At 38.6% G+C, this 24999-nt stretch overlaps 1 protein-coding gene across 2 annotated transcripts in view; it reads right to left on the bottom strand.

Moving 5' to 3' along the window:
• LOC104140574 (growth hormone receptor) overlaps nucleotides 1-24336 on the bottom strand; it is a 192853-nt gene extending 168517 nt beyond the window's left edge. Inside the window, exons 1-3 of one of the 2 annotated variants that reach the window (XM_068926493.1) lie at nucleotides 24226-24336; nucleotides 16654-16693; nucleotides 11880-11948 (exon numbers count right to left, since the gene is read on the bottom strand). The gene's annotated coding sequence lies outside the window, so the exon portion shown is untranslated. The remainder of the gene's footprint in view (nucleotides 1-11879; nucleotides 11949-16653; nucleotides 16694-24225) is intronic. The other variant, XM_009669418.2, reaches the window with a different exon arrangement.
• Between the last annotated feature and the right edge of the window lie 663 nt (nucleotides 24337-24999).

Here is a 24999-nt window from a genome sequence, read left to right on the forward strand (position 1 = left end):
AGTGCCCAAAACAGGCTAGCCCACTGGGGACTGCAGAAATGATTTTCAAAACTAGACCATAGTAGTGTGCTTTCTCAACATCACTGTTATCGTATATCCAGAGCGGATCCTTCAATATTAGGGTAATATGCCCCGGTGGGGAAAATGCATTTCTCACAGTAGCAATTCCTCTGGTAGCAGAAGGAGGTTTAATTACCTGGAAAGGTGGAACTGAAGCACTGACATTTCTGGATGTGATCCTGCATGTGCAAGTAAACATAGGGAAGCACCAGATGGAAACATCAGGCATTTTCATATGCCTCCCATGGTATCAGAGGCTGGCTGGAGCCAGCCAAAAGGGTGCTGGAGAGAGGGAGCCATGACTGAGCAGCACCCTCGATTCTTTGGTCAGTCCAAACCTTTTTCGGAAATGCTTGAATAGGAATAGAAGAGGAAACAGGCTAAGGAGGCATAACTGAGGAACAGAACAATCTTCCAAGTGTATTTTGTCTCCAAGCAACAGAGAGGGCCATATAGACTCTGATCAATGGATTACCGTAACAGCTCAAGACCTGAAAGTGTTTGGCTTATGGAAAAGCTATCTGAGAGCAGTAGAAAAATACATTAGGCCGGTAAAAATGCTAGCCTTGCATGTAAATTAATCCAAAGTCTAGGACCTTGGATATGCTTGCTTTGTGACTCATACAATTCAGCATAACATGGGCACAAAAGGAATATCAAGGAATCACTTATTTCAATGCTGTATGTTTAGGAATGGTCAATGACACTCAAATGTCACTACTCAATCTACTCCAGACTTTTGTCTAATTCTCCCATTTTATTCTTCCTGCATTTTTTCTTCACTGCTAAAAGAGTCACAGACTTTTACTTTACATATCCTTGGGGTTCACCTTATCAGTCTTTATTCTTAATTCTTTGTTCTTAGTAACCTAATGAATGGCTAGTTTATACTAGCAGAAGACAAAAGAAGACACACACAGACGCACATAACTACATGGTGCAGAAAAACATTGAGACCATGCTTTGTTCTGATGTTCCATATGTAGACAGAGAGAGGAGAATAGCATCAGATACTGAAATACCAAGGCCCAGATTGAGGCAGAAAAATGGTGACCACTGCAGAACTACTGATGATTGACTAGAGAACAAGTTTTCCAACTTGTACAACTTGCTAAGAGCAACTGAGGAAAGAGAAAAAAAGGACGTCCAATGATTTATCAGTTTTAATTAGAAATGTAATAATCTTGTCATCACTTAAACAATGACAAATGTGATATCAGCTTGCTGAAGACCCCAAATGGTCTCATATTAGTAGGGCAGTACTTAGGCTTTTAGCTAAGATAAAACAGGATTTATCATTTTAGTACAAAATAATTTGCTCTGGAAAAACAACCTGCTTACTATTTCTGTTGTATGAGGCAATAAACAAATCAAACATAGGCGTTTGAGCTCTTGTTTTAGCCACTTAAGCGTCTGATTATTCACAAAATAATGTGAATGCCATTACCTGATGTAACTGCCTTTTTGCTAAAATAGATAGTAGATTCTTTGTGAAATCTGAGGAATTGTTCCAAACCTCACCTTGCGAAAACTAGGGGGTAATATGAGAATTAATAGCTGAATCTCTCTCAGACCCTGGTATATGGAAAGCATCTTTTAATTGCTAAGGTTTGTAACAGAAGTTTAAGGCCAGATGCCTAAAGGCCAGCAAAATGCAGGTACGTGGGAATTCCATTGGGAATCTCAGAAACTTGAGAGCTGGAGCTATATAAACCACACAGATTTTTCGTCAGTTTAACCTCATTGTAGATAAGAGTACAAATGAGAACAATTTGTTTCTAAAATACATCACTGAAGTGAGGGTTAATCAGGGTCGAGGTTTTTAAGTTTTCACAGGATTTGATAATTGCAAAGGCATGTCATGATCCTATATAATTTTTAGTATAGTTGCACAATGTGTAAACAACCATCAACACATTAATTATAGCGATACCATTTGCAAAGCTACACTTCTATTTTTATGACAAATGTCTTTGACAGAGATTTAGACGTACAAACAAAGACACTCTAGAAATAGAGCTAACATTAGCGGTCTGACAGAATGCAGCTCTTCTTCTCTTGAACTCTTTCAACTTTCAATTCTTCTCATCAACACTTCTCAAAAAAAGGCTTAGAGGCGAATGTGCCTTTTATGACATCCTACCAAGAATACCTTGATCTCCTAGAGAAACCTGGATTCATAACTACAGGTGAGTCATTTTAATTCACTTGTGACCACAAATTCATCAGAAATAGTGCTGGTGAGACTGAAACTGTTCATGTAAGTGAAATGAATTAAAAACAAATTTTTGATTAGAAAAAGAGACATGGAGAAAAATTCAAAATTGCTGCAATTGAAATATGTCATTTCAACACTTCTAAGAGAACCTTTTCAATTTTTTCATTTGAAGTAACATCATATATTTACAAATTGATCCAAATAAAAAGAAAAAACCACAGTATTTTAAAAAAAGGGCTGAGGAAACAGGAGATTAAATGAATCATTAAGCTTGTGGATGTGAAAAGCATTTCACATTGATTCAAAATGAAAATGTTATTTGTAAATGTTCAATTTTATAAGAAATCAGAAAAATTTCTTTTTCAGTTTCACCTAGATAAATCTCCCCTCTTCCTTCCTCATCCTGCAGATTTTCTGTCTGGCGCTGAAAGAAACCCCAGCCCATTAGATAAGTCAGATTTTACATGTCTAAGAAATCAGTTTTGAAAATGGGATATTTAGGTCTTTTAAACAATATACCTGAAGTATTAGATTGAATAACCACACCACAACACAGTCATGAAAAAGAGGTACTCTACTTTTCAGTGTGTAGTGAGACTACAGCTTCTGTATACTTAAGATGAATTCTGAGTATATCAGTGTTCGCTTTAAAATTTCTAGATATAAGGGAGCTCAGCCAGGGTTTTATATATAGCTGTAGGTTTGACTGAGCTGAAAGCAATTCCTATCATCCCTGAGCATATCTGACGTTTAAATACTGAGACTTCCTGAAAGCACTGGATTTGCCATGCACGCCCATGTGTCAACGTACCACACCTGCACAGCCCTGCCACAGGCAGCAAAGATTTGTGCAAAGGCAGCCAGATTTCCAGTGTATTACTGGGTAGTTCAAAACTAGTTAAATCTTGGAAAGAACATTAATACAATCTCCATAAATTGATTTAGAGAAAATAATTTTAACAGAATGTGATTAGCAGATAAAATGTTAAATTTATTACCTCATATGCAACATCATCACATCATCTATGTAACCATAGTTAACTCTATGAAAGGCAGAATGTAATTCTTATGAGATAACAAAGAGTTCGCTTATGCTGTTTATGTAGTAGACTAATGTCACTCTAAATGGTATACATTTCATTTATTTCTCTTTCCTAGGCAGCTACCACACATACCATATCACACTTGCATTTGCACATTTTGCTGCTGACCCTAGGAGATCTGTTATGTACCAAAATAAATCACAAATGATTTTCCCAAAAGGAAATTTTCGGTGAAGAAAGAGAAAAAGGACAGTCTAATGATTAAATTTTGGCTTTCTAGGCATAGCACACAACTGCCACGGAAAATAATTTAAAGACCTACTAGCTCTGCTTTTCCAGCTTCCTCTCTCCTTTCAGACGGCTTTTACAAAATGGAAAATATATTTTGATCCATGAATATCCTTTCCTTGGTAGGTTTGTTAAGAGTTCCTCCCTCTAACCTCTCTCTCCCCTCCCGCTACCTGCAGTGCAGAAAAAAATGACAAAGAGCAGCTAAGAATGGAGGAAGGGAAAGTAAGTTACGGGTAGTGAGCACCAATGTGTCTGAATCAGCCCAAAGTCACAAGTCCTGTTGGGTGCACTGATTTAGATGCCTAGTCACAAGTACTGCATGGAGTACAATCTCTCACATCTCGCTGGCTAAACTAATAAGGTTAGAAAGAAAGTTTTCTCACGGGTCGGTTGTTTGAGAAATGCCAAGTTTAGATTTCTTGTGCTTGCCCCTGAAGCCTCCAGTGCTGACCATTGCTAGATTCAGGTCTTGTCGCCTGAGCCTGTGCAGAAGCTTCTGTCATCCTACCTTAGCTACGCAATGCGGGGTGAGCCCGATGGCTTACCTTCAGCAACAGCTGCAGCCACCACGCGCCCCCTTCTGCGCCCGCACCGGCCTGGACGGGTGGAAGCTGGCTCCTATGCAGAAGCTGTACAGCGGTGTTAGGGCACTGCTGAACCTGAGCTGAAAAGTCATGCAGGAGACAAGGTATATTACCTTGGGCTTGGAGGCATGTTTATGTGAATTCAAGTTTTCCTGACCAGAGCTGGTTTGTGCCCAGAGTGGGTGTGAAACAAATATGCGATATCTGCACCCACCTATGTCAACACACCCTTAGCCTGGCCTTGGAGTCGGCATCAGTTCCACAGTGTAGTACAAGGCTACTATTATTTCATCTAATGGTACTTTTCGCGGTTGTTTCTATTTTGTTTTCGGAAGAAGCCATTTCTCTACCAGAATTTACAAATCTAGTCAGCTTTGCAATCAGTATTTGAATACTCTCTGAATGACATCAGGATTTTCTCTCTTGAGAGTGGAGGTGTTGTCAATGCAAGGAGACTGACCCAGAGGCCTTGTCCAAAATATGTTATTTGCAAAGGGCTCTCAATAGAAAGAAACTATTTGTTTTGGTTAGTTTTCCACCCCAGATAAAACCTTCAGTGGTTTGTTGAGACAGAAACGTAGCCCTGCCAAGTTTAATAATTCCACACCCTTGAGAAATCTGAGGAGATACTGTGACTGTAGTAGTGAAAGTAAATGGGTTGTTTGAATCAACATGGATACGTATTCTCTGTTCTAGGGATACTTACCTGGCTTTATTGTTAATGTATATTAATTGTCTCCTGCATTGTCTTCTACTTTCAAGTGTCATGAGCTTTGTCACTAAGGCGAAATGCAGCTTTTTTTGAGGCTAAGCTCTTCTGCCAGGTCTTAGGCGTATGTTTACACACTGGAGAAATCCTACTGAAGTAAACGGTAGGGACGCATATTAAGCATTTGTTCCAGTAAGACAAAATTGTCCTTTGACCTTTCAAAGGCCAATCATTTTATACGTATGCTCCCCTATCACAAAAGGTTACTATTTTAGAAGTAGAAAAAAATACACATCTCCCTAACACTTGGATCATAAAGGAAAAAGAAAAGCTGAAGTGATCTCCCTGTACAAAAGGAGTACATCAAAGTACATCAGCCACAAAAAACTCCAGAAGATGGGTTTTTCCCACAAGTTCTGACCACACAGGGGTGAGAGTCTCAATCCTAAAATCACCTCTGTGACTAGCAGTTGAGAATTCGATCACGATATTTCCAAGTTGCTGTTAGAATAGTGTTAATTCCCACACAGTTCTTGTCTTTTGGGCAATGAATAAAGAACTCTAAGATTACAGAAATGGTAACGTAGAATATCATGGTAATAATAGTCTTAATACTGTAATCTTTGATATTCCTTGGCTCTTTCTGTTTATATCCTTTGACTGAATTCATTCCCCTAAGGGTGCTGAAATGTTAAAAGTTTACCTGCTTTTAGGAAAGGGTTGAAGTTTGAGGGAGAAGGGTTGTAAACATATCTGACAACATATCTCAAACATGGGAGAAACCCATTTTTCTCCTTCAAGTGACAGCATATATATAAATACACACATTCAACACCTTGAGCCCCTCACAAGAGTTTACCTGGAAGAGCTATCAGAGGCCGACAGGCAGCCTTCCTGACAGGGCAGACAATCTAGCCATACAACGAAGGAGATAAAAGTATTTTGAATAAAGTTTTGTTTGTTGTTTTTTAATGAACTCTGTCACAACTGAATTGCAACTAGATTGTTAGAAACAAAACAAAACAAAACAAAACAACCCAGTGATTCATGTTTTCAACCTAGAGCAGCCAGGCTTTTAAACATTTACGTTTTTCCAAAGAGGGAAAAATCTGAAGTGTAACCATTCAGTGAAAACATTCTCTGTTGATATTTATTACTCCATTTTCAGCATAGCCTTCACTGAACGTTACTGGCTTGTTGCTAAGAAACACTGATATATGATACCCAATTATATTACTGACATTGAATTTTTACTCCTTATCATGTTATAGCTTGCTTGAAAACAGCTCAAATTACATTATGAAGGTAGTAAAGGCAGTAGCCTCTGTTCAGCAGCTTTTGCATTTTAGTTAGAGTCTGAAGTCTATATCTTTTTACTACATGCTTATAGTATTTCTATAGTATTTTAGTTAAAAGGTGACGATGTATAAATGGTTTCTCTATTTTTAACTCAGTATGTGCCAAATTACAGGACAAACAATATTAGGGATTTCTCTATTTTCCGTCTTAATATTACAGACTATTTTGTTTTGTAAGTAATAAAGAAAGAAGAACTCAAACCCATAGCTAAGGCTTTGGAGGCACTTAGTATTTCACTTGTTTTGATCTATGCGATAGACCAGTGGAAAGCTAAAGGAAAAAATCTTCTTTAATAGCTATTTTTGATCCCCTATTGTTTTGTATGGATTAAAACTATTTTTCTTCAAAATTATCACTCATCCAGTAATTGTTGTACATTAAATACATGCAATTGCTGTTAGGGAAGAAGTAGCTTCATATATAAATGGTTCACTTGTGCTATCTGTTATACAGCACTGGTGCCCAGAAGCCCCATAGCCAAGACCAGGATTTCAATGCAGTCAGTGCTCTGGGAATACACATATGGAGAGAGGAGTCCTTTCCCGTTGAGTTTACGCTCCAAATAGCGAATAAATGACAAGCAAGTAAGGCTAGGTATATAAACATTCTGCAAAAAGACTCAAGGTCTTAAACATCTTTGTACGTATAATCTTTAAGCAGCTCCTCCACCGTTTCTGTAGCAGGCCATTTGTACAGAAACTGTGGTGAAATACCAGATGATTGAGATTCATAATAATAATAAAAAAGCCTCAGAAAGAGCCTATTAAGATATCAAACCCCAATGTCTGTAAGGCTTTTAAAATTTGCAAAGCAATGTAAATCAAATATTACATACTAACATACATGAGGGGGAACAAAGTTACCGCATTAATATATTGGAAAATCAAGTGATATTTAAGAGAGAAAAGATCTGAGACACAGGTTAAAGCTCCAAATCAGAGAGCAGCACAGTAAATGGGGCTACATATTTGGTGGCCAAAAAAAAAAAAAAAAAAAAAAAAAGAAGCCAGAAGGATGTTTGGCATCCAGGAAAAGGCACAAGAAATGCAAAGGAATACTCTGCATTGCCAGAGCCTGTCAAGCACTCAGCAGGGGCTACAAAGGTCCAAAGGAGAACACCACTCCCCGCCTCAGCAAGAGCCACAGCAGGAAAATGGGCAACGTTGCAATGGAAGATAAACGATCAGGATGAAAACTGCATTGTAATGCAAAAGAGAATCTTGCTATAAACACACTTGAAAAAAGGTCAGAGAATCTGGAACAGAAACAAGTGAAATGTGGTATACAGTGACAAGCTTAGCCTCCCTAATAAACATACCTAAATAATAAATGAGAAAAGAACAGAAAAATAATGGTTTAAAAAATACAGTTAAAAATGCATTACATCTTCAGCCTCATGAAGAGGATCAAATCCAAGAGATCCAGGATGTCTTTTGGGGAACAGGGAGGCATCTAGCAGAGTAGAGAATAAAACTAAAGGAATCAAACTCCTCTGCAATTACTTCCTATTAGAAAGTTTCCCGAAAGTATACACTAAGAGCTAGATAGATTCATTGTGTTTACAGTCGTAACGCAAATAAAGTCAGAATACTCAGAAGAAATGAATGAGTGGGCCATTATAAACCCCAAATACCAATATTAGCATATCACCATATCAAATTACATATCACATCACGTGCTACATCTGCCCACTTTCTGGACACCAACCTATAAAGTCACTCTGTTTCCATTCCTAGATGTGCCGCGATGTCCCTTGCCTCCTCCCTCTTGCAAGCACATTTCCCTTCCTTCTTCCACGTCATGTTGCAAACATCCCCACATCCTGCCTTTTTTCCTATCTCCCATGTCCTTGGCCTGAGTGCTGAAAGGCAGCACAAACTCTTTAGCCCTCTTCACAGGCTGAAACACCCTGTATTTCCCCCAGCTGGCTGATTAGCTAGTGAGAACATACGTGTCTTCCAGTTTGCAATGACATCAGTTAATGCATATGTGCCTTTAGTCAAGGATTTGCTTGTACTGTGATTGGCAGTTATCCATTTAGGAGGTAAGAGCCTTTTGAGGTGTATTATATTTGTTTTGCCTAGGAAGTTACAGAAGAAAGATATCAGGACAATCTGCAATGATTCTCCTGCTGCATATTGTCCCATATTATCATAACTTCACTGACTTGATTACTCTTTCTTAACATGTTTTTTCTAAAGCACAACAGAAGGTCAGTCTCACAGATATGCAGCTGCCTGTGTTGTATTTCTGCATCCTTAGCACTACATTTTTCAGACAACCAATAATACCTTGATTTTGCTATATTTGTTAAGATTTCTTACTATTAGACTTGGGATTTTGTTTTATATGGATATAACTTTGTAGTAGTTGGAGTCTAAGATATGAAATACAGGTCAACCATAAAATATACAGAATGGCTTTTACTGTTGCTTTTTGTGGGAAAAACTGCACTCTCATGTTTCTTGATTTTCTAAACAGGTCTATGAGAGGCTCTGGGGCAGCTGTATTCTGTCACGCAAAAATTTGGTGTTGCTAGAGAAGGTCCTACTGAAAACCTTTAACTCTCCACTGATTAATGAACACTGTATCTTCGCGTACTGTTTGCTATTGAACCTGTTCATATTTGCCTATATTTTCTATATAAAAGATGTCTTCATGTGAAACTGATAAGTTTCAGATGCTTAGAGAAAAAAATCCAGATATAACCGCAACTGTTACTTGAAGTCTCATGTTTTATTTGTATGTTTATTCTTATGAATGTATTCAGAGTCTTTTCAGAAATCCATCTTATTTTTCTTTATTTTTCATTAAAACTATAATGTTATAAATCACACCTAGGCCATTGTCATCTATCCAATCACATTGTAACAAAGCCCCATGAGAACACATGTTACGAGAACAGATTCCATTTTTGAGAGTATGGGTGAGTTTTATGAAAAATCCGAAGTTATCTATTCTTTCCTTCCATAATGTTCAGGTTTGTCTTTTGCACTTCTCTCTAGCTTGCTTGCAGTTATGTCAGAATGTGCTTTGTTTTCTGCTAGACGGTATTGTGTTTTTGGTGGCAGCCAAGCGAGGTCTCGTCTTTTTCACAGATTTTTTTTTTTTTTTAAGAAAAGGTCTTTTCCCCCAGATCTGGGCTGCAGACCCTTTCTTACAGGCCCCTAGTTGGGTAATAAAGCCACAGAAGGTTTTTCATGCTCGCCCAACTAAAGTGAGCTATTGCATATTAACAATTGCAAAACAGATCTGCAATTGCTCCAGAGCCTGGACAGAGATATTCCTGTCCCATTCTCACCTACCCTGAGCAGTCCTGAATAGCTAACTTTGTTCGGGATCCGTTGTTTAATATTTCAATAGATTTGTATTTAATACGCACAAAACTATTTCATGCCATGAAAGTTTCTTTCGTACAACAACCTTGATCATTTATAACATGAAGTACCATTTAATTGCAGTTCATCCTGCACGTCTGCTTGTTAATCCTCATTTTATTTTCTGATGAGACAGAAAGAAGGTATGTCTGTACATTGCCACTGAATAATTTGCCAGAGATACTTTGTAGAGTGAAAGACTCATTATTTCTTATGTATATGCTAGTGCTTTTTGTAAAGACTAGCTGATTAAGCGCATTCCTAATAATTAATATTCTTCAGTTATTTTCTTACCTACAAAGAATATTTATTGATTATTTCTCTCTCAGCAATGGGAATATCATTCTTTGTTTTAATATCCATTGCCACAGCTGATCTTAGAGGATCTAAATGTTTTTTATTGACGGTCTACATTGTTTTCTACTTTCCTAATTTATTCTTGTTAGAACAAGTATATGGAATTAATCATTAACATCTTTGGGATGAAATCCGGAAACCCTTCAAATCAAGGACAAAATTATGATCACTTCAATCAGTTTTACCCTTGTTCTTCGCAGCTTTAAAACATATATTTCTTCACACCTTTAAAACATGTATAGGCAGCTGTTACAGTGCTAGATGTTGCTACCTAAGTATAAAGACAGAAAAAAGACTGCAGAACTGGTTAGATTCTGCTCTGCGTTCCCTGGTCCTTGCTGGATTTTCCCTTAATGAATCTGCACATGTTCAGTATTTCGGAAGGTACGATTACCTACTGATATGCTTCAATATTGTTTTAGGATTCTATGTTCTGACGCTATTGAATGTTTATGTATGGAATCACAAGCTTAGTATTTTTTTGTGTTTGTGAAAAGACCCTACTAGTCTCAGAGAACAGATTTTGCAAATCCATTCAAATGACTAAACAGCAGAACATAAACAAGAAGAAACATCTCCTCGGATCAGAAATAAGGAATCCTTGGCATTAAACATCAAGTATTTCTCAACCTAACAAAAATGTTTCCATTAAAAGAGGATTAAAAAAATCAACTGGAAGTAAATCACAGAAATCTTAAACAAGTAAAAACACAATGTAGTAATGGAGAGAAACATCATCAGGGTACTCGATATCAACTGCTAAAATAGAGCGGAACAGATGTCTTGAGACCAATGCGGTGTCATTTCAACAAGGTTTACTTTAGCTCCACAAAATTTTATGCATAAAAACACTTTTATTTTGATTCTCTTGGTCCTGATATTAATCATCTACCTTTGGCCTGAATCAGTGTCATCTTGCAAGGAGAAGAAAATAATAAAGCCAAAGGAGACTGGAACCATCTCATTTATCTCCAGGTAGTTACTTTTGCTGTCTGGAGACAACTGCAACTGCAATCCTTGCAACTTGAAGCTTCCTAGAACTTTGTTCAGAACATGCCAGGAAGCGCCTCATTTTCTGTTTACTGGCTGAAATCCCAGAATTAATCCTAGCCAGGATTCGTGGGAGAGAGGCTTTTGTACCTAGGCTTTCTCCAAGGTTTAATAATGCCTGCCTGCCAGATTAGGATCCAGGTAAAACATGGCTAAAGAAACCCTTGCTTGCTCTTTTCAGCTGGCTCAGGGGTTAGACCAACATCTAGAAAGCAGGAGATATGGATTCAGTTCCTTCTTTTTCAGGATGAATCCAAGCACACATTTTCTACCTCCTGAAACATTGAGGGTGCTGGAAAGGAAGCCTACTTGTCCTCCAAGAGTTATTTCACTTTATATGGAACTATTACATATTAATTGGGAGTGGTAAGACTGTGCGTGACTTTATCATCTAGTGGTTAGACAGCTTTCCCAAGAGAAGGGAGTTCTATTCTTGTTCTAATTAATATTTCATTATTCACATTAAATGCTCAGTGACATAAAGACAGGAAAGACTAATCTCCAGCTTCAAGAGGAGAAACCAAAACTCTCTCACTCATCATCTATGCAACACCAAAATGGCTCAAAGTCCAGAAGCAGAAACGTGAGTGTGGTTTGCTTGCAATCTGGATCAGAAGAACATCATCATCTGCCACTTCTGGGAGAGATGACTCTCTTCCTTACTCCAGGAAAGCTGGTCACAGGACACGACATTAGAGAGGGGCTTAGGCTGCAAATTCTTACATGAAAGAAATGCCTCCATGAAGATGTGAGTAAAGTGCCTCTGTCCCAGGAAAGACGAAACTTAATAAACACTCTTTTTTTTAAAGACTTTACTGGGTGGCTACTCACCCACTGTTCTGTTTCTTTTGGATCCCTTCGTAAAAGCATCTTATTCCTTTTCTGTGTAGTTTACGGAGACTAAAAGGCAAACACAGACAAGTGGGGTTCACTTCTGTGACTAGATATCTAAAAGATAGATATTGCAATGTTATGCATTATAATGACTGGATCTCTTTTTAACTATAGACCTTACCTAAATCACAGTTAATCTGAAAAGTGTAATTTTTAAAGGCAAAAAAGCCTGAATATAGTAACTCAGAATCATGTTTTGATCATCATTAGCAGGTCATTTTAGTGGGAATAAAAAGAGTCTGAAGAGGATATGAAAACCAGAGAGCTTGGAGGCAAAAGGAGAAAGGAGGACATCTTTGATGAAATACCGTTTCTCTAGAATTTGAGTTAGGAACGAGGAGTTAAAAAAAAGCAAAGAAAAGCCAAAATTGTTTTGTTAGTTTTAGTATTAATCTAGTATCAGACTGGAGTAACATCCGTGGTCTTGACCACTGACAAAACCCAAGGTATAAGCCCTGTAACAGTTGTTTTTCTCTACATTTGATATTTTCCTTTCTATAGGTCATCTTCTTCTGTGCTACAGAGGACAGAAATAAGTTATGAAGGAAAATACTTTAGAAAGCATTCTTCATGCTAAGTTCTGGCCTGCAGAACATTAAAGGCTGTTTGCCAAAACGTGGCAAAGATTTAATTCAAAGGTCCAAAATATTTACAAATACAAGTGATCAATGAAACAAAATGGATTAAATAAAGAATAAACAAACATTCAAAGTTTTGCCTAGAAAGTATTTGTTTGTAAAAGAAAAGCAGGGTAGGAACCTTGCACAAAATAGTCTGTAGATGCAAAAGAGAAAGGCTGAGAAACACTGTATATGCATATGATTTGCATATGAATACAACATCCAGTATAACAGATGCCAGACCTGCCCAGATGGTACAATACTCTCAGAAAGTTACTTAAGGTTGCTAGGATAACGTGGAGCGTTTTGTTGATCGTGTAGAAGTTTTATCCTCATCGTTCATTCTGTGTATGCCTAGTTTTACATGAATTAATCATACTCAGTTTATACCTTGTGCTCATCCATTTATTTGCACTCTGAATGGTTTCAGTGCCTGTTTATTATTTTTATTTCTTTATCTTAGTCACCTAGTCAAAAGGTTTTTTTCAGTCTTTCGGCAAAGTTAACAAAGTTATTATTTGCAAATCAGAGACGGCATCATCTGTAGTAATGAAGATCCTATCTTCACAGCTGGAATTTGACATAGTTGCAGCATGCCAAATACCAGAACCAGTTTTTCTCTCTTGAATGATTATTTGGGGACAGATTATACATTTTTTATACCCTCTCAAGATTGCATCATACCATCCAGCAACTCTTTGATTGAGTTTCTGGGCAGGCACTTCCATTTGTGAACAGTGTTATCCCACCCAGCCCCCAACAGTTTTGTGATGCCAAGCGCTTTTCTTCTGGATCCCGTGACAATAGATAATAAAGAAGAAAAAACAAGAATACACCCTTTATTTTTTTCTTATAGCTTTTGAAAAAAGGCAGTAACTGACCATGCTGCTTCTCAGGCATAAAAGCAGCCTTTTTTACCAAGCACCCCGGTGTGGGAGACAGAGTCGTCCTGAGGGTGGGTGGTGGAATTTCCCCTGAACTCCAGACCGTCACAGCTCCCGAGCCCTATACCTAAGCACAAGGCACAGTTCTTTAATCTGCCTTCTCCAGCATAAGCACGCAACGGTATATTAGAAGCCCTTCTAAGACATAGTGTTCTGCAATATATTCAGTTCTCTTGACAGGAAGAGGTAAACAGAACTTGGCATCTGTGGCAGTTATTGTTTATATTTCTTATATGCTGGTAGAAGACACTCATATCCAACTGGTGGTGAAAATGGCAGAAGAACAAAGGGCAATCAAAGGAAAGACTTTTTTGAAGAAAATAGACAAATTAAATTGTTTCTAAAATGTATGTGATAAAGAGCAGAGTAATAGATGAGATCAGCCTAGGGCACCAGCGTGTTCCTAATCCAGCTAGGGCTGTCAGACTCATCTGTGTTGTAAGCAGCTGGAAACGTTGTTGCCCTTAGCTTTGAGGTGTTCAGCATGAGGATTTATGGAAGCTCTGGCTCCTCAGGAGCCACCAGCTACCATAGCATATCTGACGGATGAGTTTTCTTGGGAACCCAGGTTGTACCTCAGCAACAGTTATTAAAAAGGGCACATATCAGTAGAGCATTTAGCTTTTAATGGAGTATTAAATGTACGACAGTTAGCTTTCAACAAAAGTCCAAAGCAATAGAAGTGTAAGCAGTTCTAACTAGAATCTAAACGAAATAGAAAAACAAAAGAGGAGGAAAACAACTCATTCTCTCCCACCTGATCTTTAAGCTGTTCTTGCCCCAAAAGTGCTGGTCAGCATGTCCTGTAAGTCATATATTGCAAAGAAAATCCATTTCTTCTAATTCCAGAAGAAAGGGTCTTTCACAGAGAATAATTTGCTAGGAGCTTTGTCGCTTTCCTATCAAGGACCCTACTGCTCTTTAGTGCTTGGCTGATATCATGTTAGAGAATTAACTTAGAGAGAGACACAGATATGCCAGCCAGACAGTCAAACACTTTGAAACCCACGTTTTCAAGAACTTGTTATTTAAAACTAGGTCTGATTACTAAAGGAGCTCAGTTCCCGTTCAGGCATAAAGTGAAAGTTGCAAGAGAACTCAATGCCATGGATGTCACAAGGGAAATGTGCCCATGTTTGTGGGTGGTGAAATATTGTGCAAAGTTTTGCCATAGAGCCACAAAGTCAAAATTAGCACTTTCAAAGTCTAAAACTATAGCAACAATGAAGCAGCTGAGTCACAGGCTCTTGAAACATCATAGTTCTTCTGGCAGCATACAGTGAAATTGCTCACTATTGTGGTTAAAAAGCCACAAAAGAATAAGTTCAGTCTTATTCCACCCTTAGAGCTTTGGCACAGTCAGCAAAATGTATTGTGATTAATATGATACTTCCAACATTTTAAAGCAGGTTAAGTGGATTTAAATGTTTCAGAATGTTAAAGTGCCACATGAAAGCATATTAGTGCTCGGTGCTGTCTGAGGAAGGTACAGCATCATAGAGTTTGTAGCAGAGATTGCAAATAATGAAAATAGAAACAAAAAGGTTGTTCATTTTGAGTTCCCGTTAAGTTTCCATCAGGTGGAATAGAGTAATGCTACGGTAAAATAAAGTTCTACAATTTGATAGCATCTAATTAAGCATTTAAATAGGAACCCTCTCCTTTTTAGACTGAAAATTCATCTTCAAGATTAAGGCATCTGAACATCTGAGGCACACAAAATGTCTTCAGACTCACATTCCCCTGCCACTGAATCATGACAGCACCTAAAATCTTTTGGTGCACAACTTTCACATTAAAAATGCCGTATGTCTAAGGCACCCTTGTAAGCATACCCAAATGCATTCCTAAATCAAGAAGCACTTAGCTATCAGGCACTTGAACCCTGCTGGAGTCCATAGACAAGCTGGTCCTAGGCCAGTCTCGGTATAAAGATCCAGTGCAGGTCCTTGCTCCAAGCTCTGCTTATGTGTTTTATTCAGCCACTGTTCATATAAACTATACACTTACTCAATGGGAAATGGACTGGAGACCTGCCTATGTCTCTGTCAGCTGAAAAATGTACCCATTGGGCGAGCAAGTCATCTTCATACGCTGTCTGCCTTTTTCTTTCATCTACCAGTTGTTCTGTATCTTTTTATGCAGAGTGCAACAGCTTTAACAGGAAGGATGCACAACCCTGTTGTGCTCAGTGGCTAGAGTAGTTTCCAGAGCTGTGAATCTGAGTTTCTGCAGGATGAACTGATCACAAAAAAGTAGATATATTTTCACTGAGCAGTGTTTGACTGTACACAGCACATTATGCTTCAGTTTTGCCTGCGACAAGGAGTTTTTGTGCCATATGGCTTCTATTACTTCAGGCTAATTCTTTCAAAGTCTGTTCTGTTCAGAAAAGATTAGTTCAAGGTATTTATTTAGGGCCTAATTTATCCCCTTTTGGACTTGCTGAGTTTTTTCCCCCATGAACAATTCCAATTTCATTTTAGGGTTTCTGATTACAAAGTCGAATGATCTCATTATTGCACTTTTTAAAAAGACAGATCTTATATGGGTGTATTCAGGACCTTCTTTAAAGTATTCGGCTGAAAGACTACATTCCTTTAATAACAGTTTTAGAGACTTGTTTTAGATCTAACATCACGGTTTCAATGAAAGTCCAAATGCCAAATATCTGTGTTTTGTAATTTTAGATCAAACTTAGAAGTGTATTTTAATGAAGGTACAAAGCAAATTTAAGTTGTAACCCATACTGCATGTATTACAGAACAGACTGTCCAATTATTCTTATCATAATAGCCTTTTCATATTTTCCTTTGAGAAACTGCAATTCTATATCCAACTGAAAAGCAAAATATGCAGTTCTTCAAAAATCTCATGCAAAAAAAGAAGATCGTTTTGTTAAAATAAACCAACTACTGACAATTATTAACGCTGTTACAAAGCTAAGGACTTCTTGTGGTAGAGTCTATATTACAGAGCAGGTAACCCATGCCGTCGTCTGTACACAAAAGTGTGGTGAGTTTTGTTCTTGGTTCAAATACTGATTTCAACAATTCTTTTATTGAGAGAAGTTTTCCTTCTCTCCCTATTTTGATTGAGGATCTTTGGAGCAGGAGCCCTCTCAGCATGTGTTTGGACAGTACTTACCAAAACGAAGCCCAGAGCTCTGCTGATATGTCTGATATGTCTAGAATTAATAACAGAATTAGAAAAATATCATTAATTTTCTTATATTAAACCACCTGGCATCCTTTTCACTCAGCTGGCAAAGTGTTTTGTGAGCCAGAATTCTGTTATCTGGCTGCATCTTAAAATGGCAGTTTTCTTCAGAGAAACCATTACTGAACCTTATGTTCTGTAATCTCAGCACCACCCACATGAGCCGGCAGGACGGGGCAGCCGTAACCTCGAGGGAGCTGAGCAGAACGCAAGCAGCTCAGAAAGTTCTGCTTGTGCAGACTTAAAGAGTAGGGCCGGACATATATTCGATATATTCAAGGGGTTTCACATATATTCAAGTGATTTCAATTACACCACTGTCTTACAGGGCAGAATATGCTACTAACTTACAGAACAGTTGTTATCTGGTAAACTCTGTTTTCTGTTAATTCAGGATTCAGGGACAAAATGCTATTGCCTTTTGCAACTATACAGTCCTCAAGACCTTGCAATAAGCGTATATTTCTTACCAAACAAAACTCTCAACAGCTCCAATTACTTAAAAATCTTTTTAAAATGCAGAGAGAAGAGTTTATTTGTTTCCATAGTTCTATCATTCTCAAAATAATCCTGATAGTAATGACAATATTCTTCCATGACAAGTATGATATATCAATAGGCCATATCACAGATAGGAGAGAGAAATTGAGAGGTTGCGTATTGAATCTGCTCCTTTTTATTTCTCCTTTTAGGTGAGTGTAGTCAGGGTTTTTACTGATGGCAAATATATTTGGCTATGCCTATATCCTCATCAGTTGCTTACAGGATAGACATCTCAAAAGCGATCATAGAACATTAGTCACAGTCGAGAGCTAAATCAAATAATTTATTACTCTAACTAGATCTCTGACGCAGAACACTAGCAGAGTTACTGTGCTGCATATCTCCAAAGATAAAAACCACAGGTCAAATAAAATGCAACAAAACAAAGCACGTAAGCCCCCCAGAACCATGACACGTCCCCAGAGCATGAGGTATTTGGATTACATTTAGTATTTTGGTTTGTTTTTCAAATTTAAACTTCCCTAGAGTGCATTTTTTTTCTCCATTTTCATCTCAAACAGATGAGTAACTCTGCCAATATTTGCAATATTATTCTTAGTTATCATTAATATAAGTATTAGTGATATTAATAGAGGTGATTCAAATCACTTGAGGCATTCCCTTTCTTCCCTCAACCCTCACGTTTTCATTTCTGCTTATAATGAATTCTGCCCACCAAACAATTTTTTTTTTATATTAATTCTATCTTTCAGCCCCTGACCCCGCTGTGCTCCTCCATTGATTTTGCCCCATCCTGGCTCTGACCCCGGGGTGTCTCCCGTGCCGCTGGCGGTCCCAGGAGCCCTGCTCCTCTCTGCCTTGGCCCCGGGCTGAGCGCAGAGCGATGCTGCAGGAGCACAGAGGGCAGTTTTGTTGATCTCAGATCAGTATATGAGATGCTAATACGCGTGGCTCCCTCTGGCCCTTCCTCCAGCCCCAAGAGGACCCATTGCAAAACTGCCTTCTTTGCGCATGGCCCCGACTGCTGCCCAGGCTGCGGCGGAAGGAGGCGATCGGCCTCTCAGAGTGGAGAAAAGGGAGCTCTGTAGGTGAGCGGAAACTCAACAGGGAGCTGGGGACTCTTAACAGCACTGCAGATAGATAGGCTCCAGACCTTTCTGATATCATGACTTTCAGTAAAAATATGCGTTCACGACTGCGTACAGGCATACGGCAAGGCTAGCTACAAACCAGTACAATTCACAACTTGTTAGAACAGACTTCAGTCTACCATTGCCTGCTGCTTTGACTGATTGCTAGGAAATTAGGAACTTAGTAATTTAGTCACAGATTCATCCACTGGGTATGTTTCATTAACAGTAAGTTATGCACTTGTTATCACAAGACTTGCAATATTATATTTCTTAGGGTAAGAATCTCAGGATTTGCTTTTGCGTTTTTTCAAAAGTTTATCATCCTTGTGATAAAGGAGAAAAGCTTAACAATCTGACCCATATACACCAGAAAGCAAATGAAATGAATCCCAGATGTACTAAATCTCTAAAGATGTTCTGAGGTTTGATAAATGACTTTTTAAGACCTTATAATTGGCAGCAGTGAATACAGATGGCTAGTTGGAATTTTTTTTTTTGGTGAAACATGTTTTCGTTGGAAATGTTGATTCATCTAAACCAAAATATTCTGTGGGAAAAGGCCACTTTCAAAAAAACTTCTTGAACATTTCTAAATGTTTTTTTCTTAACACTTTCAAAAGCAAGCATTTTGTTTTCTGATCCAAAAACCTTTACTGTTAGGAGTTGGAGCTAATACATTGAGAAGGATGATGTATAGTCAGAAAAAAAGGAAACTTTATTTAATAAAGAAGGATAAGAGTCTCTATTCTGTATAAGGAAACAGAGTGGTAAAAATTAATAAAGTATTACACATTTTCTCCAAAATCTTATTGCAATTTAGTAATATTAGCAATTTATACCGTATAAGACCCAATGTAGCTATGTAGAATGTTCTATATAACTGGCAAAAACTCCTTGGAATAGTAAAAAACACTAGGCAGTGTAAGAAAATCAAGCCAGATCTTCATTTATTAACTGGCCCAGAACACTGACAAGCATAGCTTTAATGTGGAAGGGAGGGAGGGAAAACCATAACTGATTAACCGACAAAGCTGTATCTTACCAAAACTGTTTTTTCCACTGTCATTTCATTAGACAAGACAGCTTTCCAGATCTTCCTCAGGAAGTACCACTTTCATTTGTAGAAAAGGGCTAAATGAAAATTGTTTCCCTCGTAATCAAATTTCACAGAATCACAGAATCGTTTAGGTTGGAAGGGACCTCTGGAGATCATCTAGTCCAACCTCCCTGCTCAAGCAGGGACCTCTAGAGCATATTGCCCAGGATCACATCCAGACGGGTTTTGAATATCTCCAGCAAAGGAGACTCCACTACCTCTCTGGGCAACCTGGTCCAATGCTCAGTCACCCTCACAGTCAAGAAGTTTTTCCTCAGGTTCAGAATGAACTTCCTGTGGTTCAGTTTGTGCCCATTGCCTCTTGTCCTGTTGCTGGGCACCACGGAGAAGAGGCTGGCCTCATCCTCTTGACACTCCCCCTTCAGATACTTGTACACAGTGATCAGATTGCCTCTCAATCTTCTCTTCTCCAGGCTGAACAGGCCCAGCTCTTGCAGTCTTTCTTCCTAGGAGAGGTGCTCCAGCCCTCTAATCATCTTGGTAGCCCTCCGCTGGACTCTCTCCAATAGTGCCATGTCTCTCTTGTACTGGGGAGCCCAGCACTGGACACAGTACTCCAGGTGAGGCCTCCCCAGGGCTGAGGAGAGGGGCAGGATCACCTCCCTCCACCTGCTGGCAACACTCTGCCTAATGCAGCCCAGGATCCCATTGGCCTTCTTGGCCACAGGGGCACACTGCTGGCTCATGCTTAACTTGTTGTCCACCAGGATTCCCAGGTCCTTCTCTGCAGAGCTGCTTTCCAGCAGGTCAACCCCCAGCCTGTACTGGTGCAGGGGATTATTCCTGCCTAACTGCAGGACCCTGCACTTGCCTTTGTTGAACTTCAGGAGGTTCCTCTCCGCCCAGCTCTCCAGCCTGTCCAGGTCCCTCTGAAGGGCAGCACAGCCTTCTGGTGCGTCAGGCACTCCTCCCAGTTTAGTATCATCAGCAAACTTGCTGAGGGTGCACTCTGTCCCTTCATCCAGGTCATCGATGAATATATTGAACAAGACTTGTTTCATTTCCTTGCAATGCGTGATGTCATCAGTCTGTGGTCCAGTCTAGATTTTACACTGTGCCTAAAATACTGATGTGTAGGAAAAGTGAAACAAGCAGGCTCGTGAATCTCCAGTGATACAGCCCCCCAAAAAAAGAAAAAGTTTCCAGTATTCTCTAAATGTGAAGTCAAAACTCATCATTTCCTCCCCAAACTTTTACAAGGCATGTTTAAGAAAGAATTACAGATAAAAGTGAAATAAACATGCGAAGGCTGGTGAGGTGGATGAAGAAAGCTTAATGCCCTGCAATCACTGACATTTAGAGCGTATCTTCATTGCAGTAGTTGGATTTCTCATTTTATCAAATATTTAGCAACTCACACTTTTGGCGAGATCCTGTACACACAGGAACTGGAAAGGCCCCATTTTGACTACAGTAATGAAAAAGACCGAGAAGTAGGACATGAAGAAAGAAAAATTTTGGAAGAAAAATGAAACAGCCAAGATAATTTGGAATCCCCTGCTCAGCAGAGTGCTCTTGTGCTTTTCGTTCTGAGAAATTTTATCCCTTTAAAATTTGCATCGTATTCCAAACATAAGTTTGAATAGGTGAAGAGCTGGAGCAAAAAGATAAAAGTTTGGAAATGCTTCTGTGCAAACCCCAGAGATATTAAGAGCTTTCTTTTGGGTGCAGGAGATAGGATGGAGGAGATATTGTATGATTACATTTTAAAACTGTCTAGAAGTAATGTATTAGAGATGAGGCAGAACTAGCTCTCTGCTCTGATTTGTTTCTTGCCTCTGAACTGCTGTTTCTTTGGCCTTGTAAATGCAGCATTATAATGTAGAAGTCCTAATGTTACTCTCACTCAAATCAATGGTAAAACTCTAAGTGACCTCAAGCAGAGAAATGTACACGTTCTAGTGAAATAACAGAATGTAGCACATCTTTCTTTATACTGCACATGTCCATTTGCTGCAACATATGGAATCAAAACAGACTCAAATACATAAATTAGCTGAGTCATATGTTGGAAAATATTGCTTATTTAAACACTGGCACCATAGCAGAAATCTGTTAGCTGTGCCATTCTTGCAAGTGTAACAGTGAGAGAGAGGTAAAAATGTGCAGGAGTGACAGACAACCAGCCTTTTCTAAAAGGCTGGCCCTTGAATATCAGCAGCTACAGTAGAACCAAATTTTCATTATTGAATTTTCCTTTTCGCTAGGTAAAATGACGGAAGTGGCAAGCCAGGCAAAGACAAAAATAGACTGTGAAAGAATTTGGGAAGCAGTAAAAATTTAGTTTTTGGGAATCACACTACAAATTTTTGTTTCTACTTGCAGATCTCCACAACAGCACAAGAATTAAAACAATCCTAGTGAAAAGAAAAAATAGATTGCATTTGGACCACGAGCAGCTGAGTTTTCCACAGAGCACTCTTCAAACCACTGCAATTTCTCCCTCTCAGTTCCCCTTCCTGGAAACATCTACATAAGATGATTTTGCAATAGCGAGAATTACCTAAGATGGCTTTCTCTGCCACCCAGTTTAGGGCATTTCCTAGCTGTTAAAAGCTGCACTTTTTGGAGATGAGCTTCCCAGCAGAGGAGTGGGGAACAAGGACTCTGGCAATGGAGCCCCAATGATGTTTGGAAGGAGGAAGGGACAATGAAGTGCCACCTCAAATGGGCACACACAAACACAGTGAGATGCGATGTCGGACTGCAAACTCTTCTCAGCATTCGTAAGTTTTGTGAAATTATCAAGTGGGAGATTCAGACAGGAAAATAGAACAGCTTTGCCTTGGGGTTACGTATTACATTTCAAAGGCTGGTTTTAATGTACTGGAATGTCTTGTTAACTTCCTTTCTTATCAGGGTCTCTCATCTCAACAGTGGATTGTTCCATCAAAACTACTTATCAGTAATGTTTCAAAGATGCCTAAATCAAATCAAGAGCGGCAATGTAGATTTCCTTCACTTCCATAGAAAACAGTAATAGAGTTCTCCTTTCTGGATTTTGTGTTCAAAACGTAAGTACAAAATACATTTGCACAATAGTTGGGATGGAAGGAGCGATTCCCTAGACTTTGGTGGAAAAATCTTCCAGCATCTTAAGTGTTGCATTTTTATTTGTATAATTTATATTTCATTCCATGTGTTCTTTTATTTGATGTATTCTAGGCTCCCAGGAGTTAATTAAAACATGATTAGATACACAACAATAGATCTGATGTACAATTTCATGGTTTTGGAGTAGCACAAATGAGAGCTTAAATTCTGATATCTACGTTTGTGCCTGGTCAAATGAGATGAAAGTTTTGTTTGCCAGATTTGTTAAGTGTGCAAACTGCGCATGGCTTATCTATGCATTGCTTTGGAGGAAATGGGAAAAACTAGACATGAATGTGATATGCTGAGGCAAAATGGATATACTTATGCTAAAGCCACAATTTAGTTTCTTATTATATAAAACTATTTCTGAATTCTACAGTCTGACTTTATAGTACAGCTTTTACTAGCTTTTTTGAGTCGTTTACCTCTAGTTTCAGGGTGTTTTTCTGTAACTGATTTCTAAATCAGTTTAGAAATCCAATGATAACTGATTTGCAATTCCAACTCTACACTCACATTTATAGTCTATCTCTAAAGGAGTTTCAATATTAACTTTTCATGACAGTCTTGAGGAGTGCAGAAGTAGTGCATTGCATCTTAACTAGGAGAGAAGTACAAAATACACACCATGATACTCCATGGATACATTATGACTTTAAAAAAGTCATTAAGAAATAGTTTAGGGGAAAGCTTGTGAAATAGAGGCAAAGAATGAATTAAAAAGGGGCAGCCAGTCTTCCTTTTGAGCTGCCTACTGCCTCTAAAGACATTCTGAATTTGCTATCCACTTGCGATCTGTATCACGCAACAAATTCATTCAGAGGATATGCTTTTTCATAAAGGATAATTCCCAGTTTCTTACTGTGATATTGACAGAAATAGCATTAAGAAGTTACACAAAAAGTTTCAACATACAGGCAAATTGCCTGTGACTGAAAGTATCCCTTAAAAAAGCAGTTTCTCTTATGAAAAAGATGAAGTACAATGAGACAGCTTACCCTTAATGAAAAAAGTTGCCAAGAAGCTAGAGAACACACCTGCACATTTACTTTGCAACAGATGTCACACAGCAATTTTACATGCAATTATGTGTTCCTGAGTCCAAACCCTGAGGCCTGGGAAGTGGATGATGATTTTTTGTATCTCTCGAACTGCGTCAGAGCAAGCAGGGCTTGGTGAGATGTTATAGCAGCTTATTCAGACACCTCTCTTCAGCTCTTGCCGCACTACGCCTTGTTCTGACTACTGCTCAGACAAAACAAGGCTCCTGTAAATAATTTACTGCTGCTCATACTGCTGCCTCTCTTAATTCTACAAAGCAAAGAACATGAAGAGATGAAGAGAAAAAGAGTAGAGCGAGAGAGTTGACTGATATCCAGCATTATAACTTGCAGTTACCACCAGAAGCTAACAACAGCAGAACTTCTGCAAAACCTGCCTCAGTTATAAAAAACGTTATTCAATGCATTATTGAAATACCTTTTATCTGTGTCTAGGAAACTGACAGGTCTGTTTTTGAAACTTAGCTCCTTTCAGAACTGCAGAAAAAAGCTTAATCTTTACTATATTTTCTATAGCCAACAACTAGATACACAGTTATATATGATGATTGTTGAAAGTGAAGAAATATAAGTATCAATTAATTCCTACCTGAAACTACACAGAAGATTTGTCTGTAGCTTTTTTTTTTTCTCCTGAAACATTACAGCATTGTCTGCAACTCAGACATTACTATTTATTAGTACAGTATGTTCCTCTGCTTCATCTACTGTGGCAGAGGTATACAGCTTTGACTTGGTGCCTCGGTAAACAAGAGTAAAAGAATAATCAAATAGTCGATAAAAGGACTACCAGCTAGAGCAGACTCTGACCTTCATAATACTTTGCAAATATCGGTTCATTTAAGGTTACCTTGTTCATGCAATATGAGAATTTCTTGTGATGAGACTCCAAATCCAGCTTGTGCGCTGACAGGATGGATCTCATAAGCAGTAGTTTTCCACCTAATCAAAGTTATGAAAAACTGTGATGTTACAATGGAATGCTATTTAACTCTAAACTTCTTCACCAGCTTATTCTTCAGCTGTCAATGGAGCATAAATTGAGAGTAGACCAAAAAAATCGTTTGTTATGGCCACTCTTTCTTTCTATGAAAGCTATTGTGGTACTTCATCCTCATGAAAACAAATATGAAAATAAACTCAAGGAAATATGCAGCTTCAAAGAGATACTTTTAATAGCAGCTGACATTTATGAGCCACAGACACAATCCACGTTACCCATAGTCAGTGCCCCATCTTGCTTTCAGCACAGAATTAATCGTGGTCCGACATAACTTCACTCTGAAACGTGATGAGAGGGGACTTTGGGTCTCCTCTCACAATTAATCGGTACCACTTGACTACAGGTCTGATGAGATCAATT

This window comes from Struthio camelus, chromosome Z, assembly GCF_040807025.1.
Source record: "Struthio camelus isolate bStrCam1 chromosome Z, bStrCam1.hap1, whole genome shotgun sequence".
Lineage (NCBI taxonomy): Eukaryota > Metazoa > Chordata > Aves > Struthioniformes > Struthionidae > Struthio > Struthio camelus.